This window comes from Benincasa hispida, chromosome 1 (genome assembly GCF_027475165.1).
Source record: "Benincasa hispida cultivar pf3 chromosome 1, pf3_genome.v1.1, whole genome shotgun sequence".
NCBI lineage: Eukaryota > Viridiplantae > Streptophyta > Magnoliopsida > Cucurbitales > Cucurbitaceae > Benincasa > Benincasa hispida.
The window spans coordinates 94443313-94462280 of record NC_143478.1 but is presented as its reverse complement, the minus strand read 5'-3'; positions in this window follow the sequence as shown (position 1 = coordinate 94462280).

The following is an 18968-nucleotide window of genomic DNA, read 5'->3' as shown; positions in this document are numbered from 1 at the left end:
ATCCTTACAGGATACACTGACTCTGATTTTTCAGATTGATAAAGATTCAAGGAAGTCTACATCGGGATCAATGTTCACTCTAAACAGATGAGCAGTAGTTTGGAGGAGTATAAAGTAAGGTTGTATTGCTGACTCCACCATGGAAGCTGAGTACGTAGTTGAATGTGAAGCGACGAAGGAGGTTGTATGGCTCAAGAAGTTTTTAACAGATTTGGAAATGGTTACGAATATACATATGTTTATCACCTTCTATAGTGATAACAGTGAAAATTCTAAAGAACCCCAAGGCCATAAGCGTGAAAAGCACATTGAGTGCAAATATCATCTCATCAAGGAGATTGTGCAATAAGAAGACGTGATCATCAAACAGATATCCATGGAGCCCAACATTGTTGATTCGCTTCCTTAGGCCCTCACGATTAAAGTGTTTAAGGGTCATCTAGTGAGTCTATGACTACGAGTTATGTAAATCTAGAACAAATGAGAGAAGCCATGGGTATGTGATGCCCTAGTTTTTCGTATTTATGTTTTTATCTCACGCTCAACATGATATGTAAATGACACTATTGGAGTTTTAGTCCAAGTGAGAGTTTATCTGGTTTTATATCCTAAAACTCATGGTTTGTAAACAATAAATAGATTCTATTTTACAATAAATTTGTTATTGAGGTTTATTCAGTAGAGATGTTATTGAAAATGTGAATTGCATTTAAGATACCTAAATCCAATAAAATAAGAACCTCTAGCTATGACATAAATACTTGAACTATATGTGGAGACATAAAAGTGGATTAAGTTGGAGTAAATAGCCAAAATGGTCTATAGTATAGAGATAAGGCTAGATACTTTATCTTGGGGACGTTACGGATGCAACCCACTTTTTATTTGATACAAACAATGTGATCCTGAATCGTTCATGTAAAGACATGCGAGTAAAGATGCCCTATGCAATGAGTTTACATAAGACCGGACCTCGAAATAGTCACTTTTACTTTATAACGCCGTTTATTATTAAGACTGACTATTTAGAAATGATGACCTAGGTAACTCGATCTTAATCCTAAGCTAACTATGAACTCCTCTTTATTCGGGATTATCCTTTATTCGGGATTATCCTTTAATCTGCATGGGTGAGAATGACCCAAGTCGCCGACTCAATAGGCCTACCATTTTAGGGGTAAGACCGGGTAGATAGTTGGGGACATAGTCCTGCAAGATGGAATTCGTTCCTACCCGATTTTAGGGATAGTAGATGGGCTGTTCTCTTAATTGTTGACTCCAGATCTTGAATAAGGGGCCCCACTCTCTTATTTGCCCAAAAGGCACTCGATTTGGTGGTTGGACCATAAACCAATTGTTCATTAGAGGATCAGTGGGACTTAAGGAACAAGATATAATTAGAAGGGTAAATGGTAATTTTGACCCAGTTGTAATTACAAACAACCTGTGAAGGATCGACTTACTAATCATGGTTATATTGAATGGACAAAAATATATCTACAATGAGGAGAGTGCAGCTACTGGGCTATAATGGACTTTTCCCAATAGTTAATGAATGTTAGTTAACTAGGTTAAAGAGTTTAGCCGGTTAATCTCAGAATGTTGGAGTTTATGATTTGTAGGTCCATTAGATCCCCCTACTAACTCATATCGGACTAAACCTTTGAGAAGTATGATGAGAAAATTTGTACCATTCAAATTTTATTTAGGAAGTAAGCATTAATTATATTTGATATACTTAACGACTTATTATTTAATTATAAATTAAACAAAATGGAGATTTGAAAATATTTAAGTATGATTTAAATATTGTACACATGAGTATGGATTCAGGATCGGGATTGGTATTATTAATTAGTTTAATATTTTATATTAAATTAATATTATTAATTAAATTGTTTAATTATTTATTTAAAGTTAATTTTATTTAAAATAATTATTAGAATTAATTTTATTTTTAAAATTAATTATGTGAATTAATTTTATTTAAAATTAAGAAATTTCATTTAAAATTTAATTTTAGAAATTCAATGTTAAATAAGTTTAAAGAGTTAGGGGTTTTTTTTCCTACTTTTCTCTTGCAAACACCTCAAATTCCACTATAACTAATGCTCAGTTTGGGGTCAATTTTAGATGATTCTGATTTTACATGATTTCTTCTTTAAATAGAAGAAATTATTGTTGAGATTTGGGTTGAAGAAGCTAGTTTTTTAAGCTGAAATTGCCTACCAAATTACTTAGCTCCAAAACTCTCTCAACTCCATTTTACCTCAAAATTCATCACTATTTTGGATCCCGCAATCCATTCTAAGGCCGGAGAATAGCGGGGAAGACTCTAGCGGTGGTCCACGAAGTATTCGTGGTAAAAAACATTCAGAGGGGTGCTCAATTTTGAGCTACATCTAGGTTTGTTATGCAAACTTCTTTTTTCAGTTATGAACTAGTATGATTAATCCTTAAAATTAATATAGTTAAAGTGCTTTAGATCCAAATTGCTTCCTCCTGCATGTTGTTTACTCCAACAAATGAATTGTTGACCTTACTGCATGGGTCTAATGTTGATCCTAATTAGGGGGCTAGCTATGGTGCACAAGATGTTGCTACTATTGTTGATGATGAATGATTTTTCTTTGCTTCGTGGTTTGGACTATTCTTTTTTTTTAAAAAAAATAATAATAATAATGTCCAAAGGTGAAGTGTGGTTATTGTGTGGTATGTTTTGGTGAATGTTGTTTTGGAGGTTATTGTTGTTTTATGATTGTTATGCTCATAGACTTTTACTTCTTTGTTGTACTTGATAGAGTTGTTGATATGTTGAATGGTTTTCTTTTCTTATTTGTGGATCATGTTTGTTAATTATTGCTAAAGAATATTGCCAAATGAGGAGTTTGTTGCATTTTGAGTGTTGGAAATATTTGTTTAAGGCAAACAAATGTTATCTTGGTTGTCTCTAGATTTAGCTTATCTGGTTAAAGGTTGCTTTCTAAAAATGCTAATCCTGCAAAATACTTTCCTTATGTGGAAAATCCAATATGCAGTGTTATTGTAGATCTTTTCCTTATTCATGCTCAAGTATTTTTGGAATTTAGGGTTAGGCTTCTCTATATCCGTTGTGCATATTTAAAGACTCTTAGTCTTTGGGTTAGGGTTGGCTATTTTAGTGAAGAGATTTGAATTTTTGTTTGTCTTGTGACACTTTCTAGTCATAAATGTTTTCGTTGTCAATCTTTGACGATAGAGAAGATTTTGTTGCTATGAGATTGGAGACTTACTCCAAGCTATTTACATGTTTCATCAGTGTACTTCTAGAGAAGGGATTCTCACGCTTCTTCATCATTGTACTTCTAAAGAAGGAATTCTCAAGTCTAAAGGGATCCTAAACAAATTGAGTGAGCTCGAAAAGAAAAGATAATGTGCAAGTGTAGGGGAGTTTCATGACTTAAGAGGAGCTTAAGTCTTCCCGAGAGGGAGCATCAGTCTTAGGGGAGCCTAAGTCATTCTTCACTATTAATTGCGTAGGGCGAGCCTAAATATCCAAGAGAGAGGAATTCTCACATCTAAGGAGAGCCTAGATGTTCATTCGAGTGATTAAAGTGTACATAGGTCACTGTAATTGTGTTGTCGTTACAGATAAGTACTATGTTATAATTGCTTATCATTTATATTAGTGGAATTATCTCTCCTGGGCATACCGTCCCCCAGACGTAGGTGATATTAAACGAACTAGGTTAACAGTTTTTTATGTTTCTTCTATGTGATATTTATTATCAATTAATGTTCTGTGGAAAGCTATCATATTGCTCATAATATTATTTATCTATCGGTAGGTACTTCCATATATTATTTTCAATTGATATCATAGTGGGTCACCATTATCTCTACTGTTATGATCTTGTTGTTTGGCTATGGAAGGTATAAAAGAAGGCAGATTAATCTCGCGTCCACCATTTTTCGACGGATCGAATTATGCTTATTGGAAGGCAAGGATGCCAGCCTTCTTAAATTCTATTGACCATAAATCCTTTGAATTTTTTATTGTGGGTTGGTCTCATCCTCGTGTAATTAATGAAAAAGGAAGCTCGAAGTCGAGTGGACTGAAGTTGAAGATGAAGTCTCTCTTGGAAATTCCCTTGCATTGAATGTCATACTCAATAAGGTTGACAAATATCTTTCGATTGATCAACACTTGTGTTTCTGCAGAAGAAGCTTGAAATGTTCTTATTGTGGCTCATGAAGGAACATCTAAAGTTAAACTGTCAACGCTTTAACTATTAGCTACTAAATTTGAAAATCTTAAGATGATGAAAGATGAAACTATTATTGAATTCAATGTAAGATCACTTGATCTTCCGAAGGAATCCTTTGCAATATCTTAAGAGAAACTGGTAAGGAAAATTCTCGGATCTCTCCCCAGAGGTTTGATATGAAAGTTACTACAATTGAAAAGGCATAGGATATTTTGGCTATGAAGGTAGATGGTTTTTTTTTGGCTCCTTGCTCACATCTGAAATATCTCTAAATGACAAATTGAGAAGAAGGGGTACGATAAAGATGTTGATTATGTTGAAGACTATGAGGAAAAAATTATTGATGTTATTTCTCTACTATCTAAACAGTTCTCTCATGTGTTGAAGAAGTTTGAAAGAAGACGAAATTTCTTCCCTTCAAAAAATACTAAGCAATAAAGGAACAAAGATTTTGGCTATCAAAAGTCTTAGAGAACAAAGAAGGAGGGTGATAAAATGAACAATAAGGAGAAATCAGTCAGGTTTAAATAGTGAAGCGCCAAAGCAAAGAGTATATACTGTCTCTATCTGATGAGGATTTAGATGAAGATTGTGAATTTGATGGGGAGGTTAGAGCTCTTGTCAATTGCATATGCACTGACATCTCAGAAGAGAGACTTTAGGAACATGACTTTCGAATATTCAGTGATGAAAACGAAGCTCATAATAAGTCTGCTGCCTTAGCTTATCAGGATCTCTACAATCAACGGAGTGAAGACAATAAGACCCTGGATATACAAAAGGCCAGAATAGAATCCTTGATTGCTAACAAAGCTAGATTCATGTCTATTATATCTGCCTTAAAAGAGAGTTGAATAAAGCAAAGACTAAAAAAGATGCATTGTGTAAGTCCGTTAGAAAAACTCTGGGACTAATGACCTAAAACAAATACTCTCTGTGGATTAAGACTCTAAAGATGTCCGTGGCATTGGATGTTCAAAATCCAGAAACTCAAATGATAGACAGGAAGTTGACAAAGGAAAGCAGAAAATCGTATTTGTTAAAAAGTAAGAACCGTGGAAGAATATCTAGTTAACCAGTTCAAATCACAGGCCTTATCACAGGAATGATCATCCAGTTAGAAGATGATGGATATGTCATTACTGTGGGAAGAAAGGTCATATCAGACCACACTGTTACAAACTCTTTAGCTATCCAAACCAAAATTGTGGTTCAAGATTTTCGATTCATAGGCTTCCATTGAAAAGCGGTTCGCATAAAATAAAGCAAGTTTGAATAATAAAGAAAAATCAAAATCACTACAATGTTGTTCTTGCTTCACTTAGATCCTTTACCAAAAGGAATTGGTTTTTTTACAGTGGATGTTTGAGGCACATGACTAGCGAGAGAAGTTATATCTCTGATCTCCAAGGAGTGAGCTCTGGTCAATTTATCTTTGGTGATTGGGCATAAGGAAAAATTATTGGCAAAGGAAAACTAAAGTATCCAAGTCTTTCATCTTTTGATGATGTTATGCTTGTAAAAGGGTTCATTGTGAATCTCATTAGCATTAGCCAACTATGTGACCAAGGTTTGAATGTTAATTTCACCAAAGATAAACATCTGGTCACTGACAATGCTAAGGCTCTTATTATGACAAGTAAATGCTCGATTGGTAATTATTTCTTTGGTCTCCCATGAAGATTAACCACTCTTGTCATTTTTCAAAATGCGATGAAATAAACCTATGGCAGAAATGCCTGGATCATGTGATCATTGAATCTATAAGGAAAACTGCAAAATATGTAGTGATTGGGCGTTCTAACCTTTGTGGAAATGAAAAGGTGATTTGTAGAGACTATCAAGCTGGGAAACGGGTTAAAATGTCTTACAAGAAAGTGCCTATGGCTGTTATAGATTAGGTTCTTAATCTATTCCATCTGAAACTTAAGGGTCCCATGTAAGTTGAATGCCTTGGAGAAAAGCGATATATTCTGGTTTGTATAGATGATTTTTCTCGATACACTTGTGTGGATTTTATTAGGGAAAAATCTGACTCTTTTGTTGTATTCAAATTTCTATGTCTTCAATTTAAGAGAGAGAAAAACCTCAATGTTGTTCGTATACGTAGTGATCATGGTCATGAATTTGAAAATATCAAATTTGTTGATTTTTGTGCCACTGAAGGAATCCACTATGAATTCTTGAATCCCATCACTCCATAGAAAAATAGAGTAGTTGAGCACAAAAATCGCATATTATAAGAAATGATTTGTGTTATGCTTCTGCATATGATTTTTCCTATCACTTTTGGGTTGAAGCCCTTAGTATGCTTGTCATATATACAATAGAATTGCTCTCCGTCATGGTGCAAACTACACAAATTATGAAATTTGGAGGGGGGGAAAGTCAAGTGTCAAATATTTTCATATATTTGGCAACCCGTGCTACATTTTATCTTACTGTGATCCTTGAAAGAAATGGGATTTGAAAAGTGATGAAAGGATTTTTCTTGGGTACTCAACAAGTAAAGCCCACAGAGTTTATAACAAGTCCACCAATTGTGTCATGGAATCCATAAACGTTGTTATAAATGACTCAAATGGAGGAAATAGTGCATCTCCGTCTGACGATGATGAGAATGAGATTGTTAGAATAGATAATCGAAAATTTGAGACAAATGTCACCACTAATGAAAGTGACATTTCTCTTTACATCTCTGAGAATATTAATCAGAATGTCTGATCTGAAAATGTCGATGATCAAGTGTGTTTAAAGCAGCCTTCTAGCAGAATATTTAAAAATCATCCCTCAAGTAACATTATTAGGAATTTAGAGGTTGGAGTATCTATGGAAAAAAAGGTGGACTATTTGCAAATGATTAGGAACATCTGTTTTACTTCTCTGGTAGAACCTAAAAATGTTGTAGAAGCCCTAAAAGATGAAAGTTGGGTCAATGCGATGTAAGAAGAATTGTGCCAATTTCTAAGGAATAAGGTTTAGGAGTTGGTTCATCAACCTGTATCTGCAAATGTGATTGGAACCAAGTGGAGTTTTAAAAAGAAGACTGACGCAAATGGTGCAGTTACTAGTAGCTCAAGGTTACTCTTAAATTGAGAGTATTGACTTTGATGAAATTTTTGCTCTCATTGCGTGATTAGAAGATATCAAACTATTTATGGGAATCGTGTGTCTCTTGAAGTTCAAACTCTATTGAATGGGTGTTAAAAGTGCTTTCTTAAATGGGTCTTGAGTAAAGAGGTAAGTAAAACAACCCAAAGATTTTACTAATCCTGTCTATACAGATCATGTGTACAAACTTAGGAGAATTTTGTATGGCTTAAAAAAAGCTCCTCACGCTTGCTATGACAAATTTACTGACTTTCTCATGAACAATGGTCATATGAGAGGAAGTGTAGATAAAACTCAATTTTTCAAGAAACAAAAGGGAAACTTTGTGATTGCTAAAGTTTGTGTAGATGATATTGTTTTTAGAGAAATGTCACAGGAATTGATAAATCTCTCTTGGTAAAAATAATGCAAATTGAGTTCAAAATGAGCATGGTTGGTGAGTCGACATATTTTTTGGGTTTCCAAATTAAACAGTTGGAAGATGGGATTTTCATTTCTCAAAGTAAGTACACCAAAGCTTTTGTAAAGAGATTTTTCTTGAAAAATGCCAATGTCAAGCGTACTACTGCACCCACACATGTCAAGTTATCTAAAGATGTTGATGGGATAAAGATTGATAAGAGTTTATACTGGAGTATCATAGGAAGCCCTTTTATATCTTACTGCAAGTAGGCCTAACATTGCCTTTATTGTAAGAGTTTACGCTAGATATCAAAGTCAGCCTAAAATAGCCATCTACCGAGTGCTAAGCAAATCATCAAATACATTAACAACACTAGTGAGTATAAAATTTTGTACACCTTTGATACTAATAGCTCACTTGTTGGATATTGTGATGCAGATTGAGTTGGGAGTTTTGAAGATTGTAGAAGCACCTTAGAGGTTGTTTCTTTCTTGAGAACAACTTGGTGTCCTCATTCAGAGTTTGAATATTTGTATTTCCTTGTCTATTGCAAAGTTTGAATATGTAGCAGCAGATAGTAGTTGTACTCAACTCTTGTGGATGAAACAGATATTGAATGAGTATAATATCTCTAAAATGCTATGACATTATATTTTGATAACTTGACTACTAACGATATATCAAAAAAATCAATCCAACATAGTAGAATAAAACACAAAGACATTAGACATCATTTTATCAGAGACTTGGTTGAAAGAAAACAAATTGTTCTTAAGCATATTTAAACTAAAAACAGATAGTTGATATTTTCACAAAGGTGTTGGATGTGAGTCAATTTGAAGCCCTTAAAGCATCTTTGGGCTTATGCACGAGTGATTCATAGCATTTACTCAAATGAGGGTTGTGGGTCTCAAGGGGAGTAAGGCCTATTACTTATGCTCATATGATAAGGCTCTTATTCATGACATGGCTTAGTGCATGTTGTTGAAAGGTAAAAATTTATTACCATGATATGATTATTTTTAACACATGGCAGTTATGTTTTGGCAGGAAAATAGTTTTTTGAATTTTCAATTTTGTTCATTCATGATCTCTTCAACTTCCTGTGAGATTGTGTCTGGGGCATTCGTCTCCTTTACAAAATGGTTAGCACACGATGAGGAACTGATACTGAAGAAACGAAAATGGTGAGATAAACAAACTAATCGGAAGAAACTCATGAAGCTTCAAGAAGAGGATGATTCTATCATGGTTGATGGTGCTAACTCTAATGAAAATCTAGAGATTTTTGAGAATTTGCATGAAAATGTTGCTCCTTCGCCCGTTGCCCAAAAAAAAAAAACAAATTTCTTGAATGCCTAAGTCAAAATGGAAGAAGAATGTGGAGAAACTTCTCTTGCTCTTACAATGGTAGACCTAGTTGGACTAGGTATTATCATTATGTTTCCTCAACATAAAGGTGAGTCCTTGAATCTAACTAGTAATGAGTCTAGTGTTATGAAAAATGTTAGTGAATCTATTACAACACTGTATGTCGAGTTTGTCAATTCCTAAAGTTCTTAAGGAAATTCGTATTGAATAAGAAATTAGGCTTTCAATTTTGACAAACCCAGACAGTTTTGTTGAAATGAGTACAAATTTTGTTGACAATGTTCTAAATCTTGAGGAGAATGTTTCAAATCTTCATAATACAAAGCATGAAATTGGCAAAACGACCAATATTGTAATAGAGGAACACTCACTTGATGTGTTATCAAATGTAATTACTTATAGAGTGTTGAATGAGGAAGATGTTACTCAAAAAGAGGTTAGTCAAAGAGACCATGGTTTTATTGATTTTGCTACTGAAAATAGGGATAAGGCATTGGTGAGTAATCTTGTTGTTTTAGAAGAAGAAAATGATAGTGAAGATGTCTCAGCTTTTATTGAGGACACATCCAAAGACAATGTTCCTATTTGAATATTGAGACAGAAAGGCAAGGGAACAGGGAATGATGTTAGGGCAAGCTCCTCTATATCGAGTGATGATAAGGAGGAGCATGATTCTGATAAGGAGGAGCATGATTCTAGTTGGGAGGAAAAAGAAGATGATCATTTTGAATCTGAGAGTTTACACACTAGTCCTTCCAGGCCTCAAGAAAATCAACCTGTTAAACCTAATAAGAAAGAGTCTTCTTCTAAGTTTGTCTTGATTGTGCTTCTTGATGGGATTTTGTTTCATTCTAAAGATAGTGCAAAAATGTGGCAATTTGTGGTCAATAGAAAAACTATTGTAGAAAGAGCATAGTTTGGACAAGCTCAAAATTGTTTTGAGATTATGGACTTATTAGTGAAGGTTGATTGTATGAGTTGGTTCTGAACCTTGCAGATTATTATCCGTGTTTCGTACTATTTAGTTTTATGCCCCAAAACTCATAGGTAGTAAATGTTATCAATTGATCATCATCAGTAAAGAGTTATCGATGTTAATTCAATAAATGTTATTAATTGTATTGTATTCTATTTTGTCTTAATAACCCTAAATCCAATAAACTAACATCCAAGGCTGTCATAAGAGTTGAGGCCGATGCCCTAAACTCTTGTGTTATGTAGTTTGTAAACACAGTTTTGAACAAACGCTTGTGATGTATAATATATGATATTTTCTTCACTACTTGTCTTTGAATATTGGATGTTTTATTTGCTTTACTACAAACCAATAAACTAAAATCCCTGGTTGACATTATGTAACTTAAGCATGTAGGTGGAAACATACAAGTAGATCATGTCTTAAGAGATAACCAAAATGGTCTGTAGTATATAGATATAGGAGGGAAACCTTATCCTGGTAACGCTACGGATGCGGCCTGCTTTGTAGAATAGTTACAAATGTTGTAACTAGTTACAGATAGTTTGATTCTGATCATTCATATGGGGACATGCGAGCGAGGGCATCCTATACAAAGAGTTTATATAAGATCTGACCACAAAGTGTTAATGTCTCGTTATATAATATCGTTCATGACAGAGACTTCACTTCACTAGGATGACCATAGGTAATATGACCTCAATCCTGAGTGAGTTGGGAACTCTTGCCAAATGAGGGCGATCCTTTGATCTGTATGCATGTGAGTGTCCAGATCGACAACTCAAATCTACCACTTTGGGGGATTCATCTAATTTGGGAGCTAGGAACTCAGCTACACAAGAAGGAATTCACTCTTTCCCTGAAGCAAGGGTAAGTAAATAGATTGCTCCCTTAATGACTGATCCCGGGACTTGAACAATGTGGCACCACACACCTACTCATAGCCCGAGAGGTGTCCACACATAGTAGGACTATGTTGTATTGTTTATTAGAGGGATCAGTGGTACTTAAGGAGTCAGATGTAACTATAGGAACAAAACGGTAAATTTTCCCAACTATACTTACGAGCATCTGTGAAGGGTTATCGTACTGTTGATTGGTTATATCCGATGGACACAGAAATATATCTGTAGTAAGAAGAGTTCAGCTGTCGGTCTTTAGTGGAATGCCTGACAGTTAACCACTTACTATAAACATTCTCTCCATTCACCTTGGTATTGACCTACCCAAATGCCACCCGTAGGGGGACACCCATGGTGCCTCAAGGCTCAGGATAGATCTCACGGTGTGAACTTTTAGGGAGAAACATGTAGAGGTTAAAGTGAAGTATCATATACCTGATTTACCTCCCACTAAATGTTCTACCTAGGGTTCATTAACCTAAAAAATCTGGTTACTGATTTTATCTAAGTGATTTGTTTAATTTGTTCAAAAACAACACTTGTTTTTTATGATTAAACAACTTTGATTCAAGTCTTATTAAACTCTTTAACAGACTTTCATTAAATTTGCATGCATGTAACAAATTTATCTAATTCACATTTCCAGGTAGGTTCCCAGGTAGGGGTTTAACGTTTCCATCGACTTAAGTACCCCAAACTAGTCAGAACCAGCCTTAGATAAAAGGTCCCTTATAGATACATTTGTTACATATTTAATCTTTTATTAGTAATCAATTTAATCCTATTAAACCGACTTAAAAGATTAAACTTAAATTTCTAATCTTATTAAAAATGTGATCTTAAGTCTATCTTAATCAAATTTTAAAACACATTTAAAAAATGATTAAAGCCTAAGGTTTGCATGCAACTCTTTATTATTGATTTTAATTCTAATTTCATTAATAATAACTTATATAAGAAATAAAAAAATTAAAATCAAACATTGCAAGTTAGACATACATAAGTTATTTATAAAAATTATAAAATTAACCTAAGATAGTGTCATGATTCGTGGAATGTTCATTCGTTACTGATATATAACTTTTATATAAGTAAGTAATGAACTAAGTTATAGAATACATTCCATACATACATACAACCTTATATTATAACATTTATAATATAAATGATGCATGGATATACTATTATGCTTGTAGATATTATAACTCTAATATTATATGATGCATGAGCATGTTTCATGTAATTTAAATCATGCAAGCTAATATACTATAACACTTATAATATAAAATGATGCATGAAAATAAATGCACAACCTATGGTGGGTTTTAAAACTATATGAATATATAATAAACATACATCACATGTATATTTAAATAAAGTTGATGGACCAAGATAGTAAATCTCAAAACTAGAAAAGGCTAATATTATATTTTAAAACTTATAATATAAAATGATACATGAAGGAATTCGTTTTACAAGATCCATAAGCGGAAGCGGATCGTTCAAATCTCATTTCGAATGAAAACAAATATTTACATTAAAACATAAACAGAATATGCATTTTAACAAAATTATAGCATGCTTTTAAACTAAAAACAGGGTTCAAGTGATTATACCTTTGAAGAACACTTCTTCACATTAATTCCCCGAGTTGTCACAAACTCTTCGAACAAACACGACTCCTTAAACAGCAACAAAAACTCGAACCAAAAGAGGAAGACATTACCACATTGTGACCTCAGTATTCTCAGGTTGAGAACTCAAGAGTGGTGGGCTCTGGCTATTTTGGTTAGGGGGAGTTTGTGTGTTTGGAGGGGAAGACGATTAAAGAAAAGCACATTGTCGCATAGAGTTGCTTCAATCGTTTAGACAATGAGACTATCTTTTGTCGTGTAGAATCTCACTAGTCGTGTAACTCTCTAATTTGGAATAATGAAATCATATTTTATTTATTCAATTTGCAATAAAAAAAAAAAAATCAGCTAACCTCCCACTAAGGTGGTTAGAGAGAAAAAATGATTAATTATCCAAATAATTAATAATATAAATAAATATGATAACCAAATTGCTCGTAAGTACAGTTGGGCCAAATTACCGTTTTGTCCCTGTAGTTACATCTAACTCCTTAAGTACCATGAATCCCTCTAATGAACAATAGATCATATTCCCACTATGACTAGACCCCTCTTGGGCCAAGAGAGGGTGTGGTGCCACATTGTTCAAGACTGAGAATCAGCCCTTAAGGGAGCAATTTATCTACTTACCCTTGCATCGAGGAAGGAGTGAATTCCATATTGTGTAGCTGAGTTTCCAGCTCCCCAATCAGACGAATCCCCAAAATGATAGGCTTGTTGAGTCGGCGATCTGCTCACTCACCCTTACAAATCAAAGGACCACCCTTATAGGCAGGAGTTCACAACTCACTCAGGATTAAGGTCATATTACCTATGGTCATCCTAGTGAAATGAAAGTCTTTATTATGAACGGCATTATATAATGAGACTAAACATTTTGTGGTCCGGTCTTATACAAACTCCTTTGTATAGAATATCCCCGCTCGCATGTCTAATACATGAATGATCAGAATCAGATCATTTGTAGCACCTTACAACATTCATAACATCTACAATGCAGGCCACACTCGTAGTGTTACCAAGATAAGGTACCCAGTCTAATCCATATACTACAAACCTTTTAGGTTATCACTTAAACATGATTCACCTGTATGTCTCCACATACATGTTTAAGTTACAACAATACCCTTGGATGTTAGTTTATTGGTCTGTGGTTAATGAAACTAAAATATCACATATTTCATCGACAAAGTGAATAAAATATCAAATATTATTAATCACATACAAGTTTTTTCATACAAGGTTTACAAACTATAGGACCCTACGAGATTTAGGACATCAACCCCAACAGTTTAAGGCAGTCAAATATTATCTGGGTTGTCGCTACATTCGGCTTATCTGGTTAAGGATTTCTTTCTAAAAATGCTAACCCTGCAAAATACTTTCCTTATGTGGAAAATCGTATCTTCAATGTTGTTGTAGATCTTTTCCTTATTAGTGCTCAAGTATTTTTTGAAGTTAGGGTTGGGCTTCTCTATATCTATTGTGTGTATTTAAAGCCTCTTAGCCTTTGGGTTAGGGTTAGCCTGTGACACTTTCTAGTCATAAGTATTTTTGTTGTCAATCTTTGATGGTGGAGAAGATTGTGTTGCTATGAGATTGGAGACTTCCTTCAAGCTATTTGTGTACTTCATCAGTATATTTCTAGAGAAGTGATTCTCATCCTTAGGGGGAGCCTAAGCAAATTGAGTAAAGTGGTCTTTGTTCAAAAAGAAAAAATAAAGTGCAAGTGAGAGGGAAGTCTCATGACTTAAAGGGAGCTTAAGTCTTTCCAAGAGGGAGTCTCAATCTTAGGGCGAGCCTTTAGTCATTTTTCATTGATATCATTGCTTAGAGGGAGCTTAAGAATCCGAGAGAGAGAGTCTTATATCTAAGGGGAACCTAGGGTGTTCATTTGAGTGATTAAGCTCTACAGAAGTCACTATAATTGTGTTGTCGTATAGATAATACTATGTTGTAATTGTTTATCATTTATATTAGTAGAGTTTTCTTTCCTGGGCATACTACCCCCAGACATAGATGATATTCACCAAACTAGGTTAACAAATTTTTGTATTTATTCTGTGTGATCTTTATTATCAATTAATGTTCATAACATTATTTATCTTTTGAGCCCTTACCTTATTTAATTTATCTAAATGGAATGTCCATAACATTATTTATCTTGTGGTAGATACTTCCATATATTATTTTCATAACACGTTAAATTACACAATTTAAATCAATAACAAATCCTAAATTTAAAGCAGAAAAAATATTTTTCGAATGTTTTTGTCCATAATCTTGTAAGATACATGAATTACTCATCTTATTGCTAATTGATTTTGAGAGTTAAAATTTCATGTTTATCTATTACAAATATAAAATTTCGGAGCCTTCTGGCCGAGGGCACGTCTGCCTGGGCGTCACGCATCACTGCCCCCCTCCACACAACTCGTTGTGCAGGCAGGGGCACATATTGGCCTCCCGTGCGCACCGTCGTGCGGATGGTTTAAATTCGAGTCCTCGGCGCACGTCGTCGCGACACTACGGTGGTTGATCCAACCTCATTACCATGTCGCAGCCTCAACCCCGCCTCCACAGACTCATGCACTGACCCTCTGAGCGTTGTACCCGAAAGGATGGCGCTCTCAACGTGACCCCAAGTCATGCGGGACTACCCGCTGAGTTCAAGCATATCAATAAGCGGAGGAAAAGAAACTTACAAGGATTCCCCTAGTAATGGCGAGCGAACCGGGAAGAGCCTAGCTTGAAAATCGGTGGGACGTCGAAATTTAAATTAAAACTATCACGTGCATGTATTTCTTTTTACTTCACAACCATCGAGGTAAAGTGGATTTTTTTGCAAAGCTGTCTTATTTCCCACTGAGTCTCTCAAAAAGATCTCTTGCAATATATCATCACTGCTACTTCCCACCCAATCTACTCTTCCAAATGAGAGAAGCACTAGAATTTTTAGGAGAAAACTAGGCCTATCTAGGTCGCCATTCGAAATCTGTTTTATATTTTCAAATTTACGGAGTTAAGTAAATATGTATTTGATATTATCCAAATTTTATTTTTTATTTTTTTTTCAAATTTTATAATCCAAATAGTATAAATTTTAAAAATAACATTTTTATGTTGTCAATGTATCCAAATTATGAAATTTTAAATTCTAAGTACATATTATATTAAAATAGATAAAAACATTTAAAAATACAGTACGTCATATTAATAAACTCAATTATTTTTTAATTTAAATATAAATTAATAATAGTAATGAATAACTACAACTAGTTTTATTATTTATAATTATTATCAAACACATTTTAAACAATGGTCTAAATTATTAGAATCTAATTTTTGAATCCCCTATCAAACATACATCTAAAAATGTTGAATATAACTTTATTTTCATTAAAACTTTTATTTTCAAATTTTCTACCAAACACGCGTTTAAAAACCAAACTCAACTTAGGGACGATATTGTGATCCTTCTTCTCTTTTGGCATATAAATGAAGGCTTTCAACAATTATAATACTTCTTGCATTGTTTTGTAATTATAATATTTCTTCCCATATGTTTCTCACCTTTTCCTACTAAAGTATTGTTTTTCCAAAAAAGAAGAACAAGTAACCAAAAAACATTATATATAAAAGGAAGTGGGTGCTATTAAGAAACTTCTTTTTTCTCCTCCTATAAAAAGGGAATATAATTTATTTTTTCGAATATAGAAATACGAACTTAATTATAATCTATAAGACACCAGTTGAACGTGATCTAAATTATAATAAATATTTAATTTATAGTTAAACTAAAGAATATAATATATAATATGTATGATTGGGTCATATTTTCAATTTAGTTCATATGATTTTGGCTAACTAACTTACAAATTATCTTTAATTACAATTATAATATGGACATATAGTAATTAGTAACATTTTCCATTTATATATATTATTGTTTAAGGTTGAATTCTTGAGTTCAAAGTATTACTTTTTGCCGAGGTGAGTTTAATTCGATAATAATTGACCTTGAAGTTTGAGATTTGATCTCTCATCCTCCAATTGTTGAATTTAAAATAAATAAATAAAAGTTATACAAATATAATTTTTTAAAGCACTCTATTATCTCATGTATATAAATTAAACATTTATTACACAAAATTTACTTTATATCTCAATCTCAAAAAACTCAGACTTCGTAATCCTATAATTGTTCAGATAAATTTGCTAGGACAGGCAACGAGCCTCTCCATGATACAAATAAGTCATGAGTATATATGATTTATATAGTCATTGGCTAGTACATGTAATTTCTACACGTGTCAGTTAGTTTCTCTTTTAAATTTTATCTAAAATCACTTTCAATCACATCAGAGATATTGTTCTTATTTATATACTAGAAACATTCCCTATCTTATAATCAGATCTCTCAAATCTCCAAAAAGAAAGTTTGGCTAAGACAATATAACACATTAAATAGTTAAAAAGAGTAGTAAAACATGGTATATTATGTCAATTGATGTTGATAAGAAAAGATTAAATTGATGTAGCATAAGTAGTTTAGAAATATATAATTTAATTTTTTAAAAAAGAAAAAGAGAAAAGAAAAAGCATAAATATTAAATTGACACAATATTAAAAATACTAATATCTAAATTTATAATTAAGTTTAAATAAATTTTACAAACCGTTGCTTTCTTGTTGGTCTTATTTAGACTTTTTGACCAAAAATATGGTAGGAGAGAATAAACTTTCAAAGGGTATAAGAATGGTCAACTTAGGGTTAGCAAATTAAATAAGATGTGGAGTTTAGGGTTTTGTGTGGCTCAAAATGTGCAAACAAAAAAGTTCATTCAAAATTAAATAGGTGTTCTTTTTTTCCTTTTTCCTTTTTTGTCTCCAAAATTCCACCATAAAGGCACCATTGCTTTAATGCTTGTATATGGTCTATTTTCTCCTCCATTCATATCTTCTAATTAAAGTATCCTAAGATGGAACATTGAACCATAAATAAAAATTGTCGGTAGGAATAATATATACTTTTTTGGCCATTTATAAAATATCTAGTTCTCTATTTAGGATCGTATAATTTAAAACTTCAAATTAATAGTCATATCATGCTGATTCTGCAGAATGTTCCATTTTCTTATCTGTTTTATTCTAGTCTATTTTATTTTGGAATGTTTTCCTTGTTTATCGACTATCGATATTATTTAGGAATATTTTTCTTCTTCTATTGTGGTTATTTAAGAGCAAGTTTGTGGACTTGTTAGCGTTTCCACTTGTATCTTTAAGATCCGAGCATAATCGAGTTTCCGTAGACTTCACCAAAGCTTTCCAAAATTCTAGTAGTGGTGAAGCTAAAGCAATCTTGAGAAGAGTTTTTTTTTTTTTTTTTTTTTTTGTCCTTAGAGAGAGTCTAAGGTATCATTAATTGAGAAGGAATTCTCACTCTTATGAGGATTCTAAGGTATCGTTGATTGAGAATGAGTTCTCATTCTTAGGGGATCCAAAGGCATCATCAATAGAGAAGGGGTTCTCGAACTTAGGGGAGCCTATGTTTTATCAGGTGAAGCGAGCTTCATTTGACAGTGAAAAGATAAAGCATTAACGAGAAGGTGTCTCACATTTAGGGAGAACCTAAGTGATTCATCACTAATTTCACGTACTTAGATTGTGCCTAAATTCTATTGAGACGAATTTTCACATCTAGAGGGAGCATAAGTGATCAACATAAGTTAGGATCTATGTGTGACACTATAATTGTCATGATTTTATAGATAAGTTCAAAGTGTAAGAGAAAGGAAGAAAGGAGGGCTAAACGATCGTTGAGAAAAGGCTAGACGATCGTTGACAAAAGGCTAGACGATTGTTGTCAAATATCTAAACAATCATTGGAAAAAAGGTAAAAGATAGGACAAACGTCTACACGATAGAGGTGAGAGTGTAGATGATGGGGTAGGAGACTGCACGATTGGGTTGAGCGTGTAGGCGATGGAAAGTACACGATAGGATGTAGACGATCGGGTTGAAAGTGTATACGATGGAGAGTACACAATAGGATGTAAATGATAGAAGAAATTTGCTATATGATAGGTAGAGAGAATAAACGATAGAGAAAATGGATTAAGACGATCGGCCTTCACGACCGGTATCACTCGACGTGTAGTGCTATTTATTAACATATAAAAAGCCAGGCAAAGTACCAATGGTCCAACATAACAACCATGAAAGAGAAAATACACAATTAACCACCAAATAGTGGAATCTGAAGCTGAAGAAGAAAATGTAGAAAAACGAATGGAAAATTTTGTTATTTTCTTCAGTAAACAT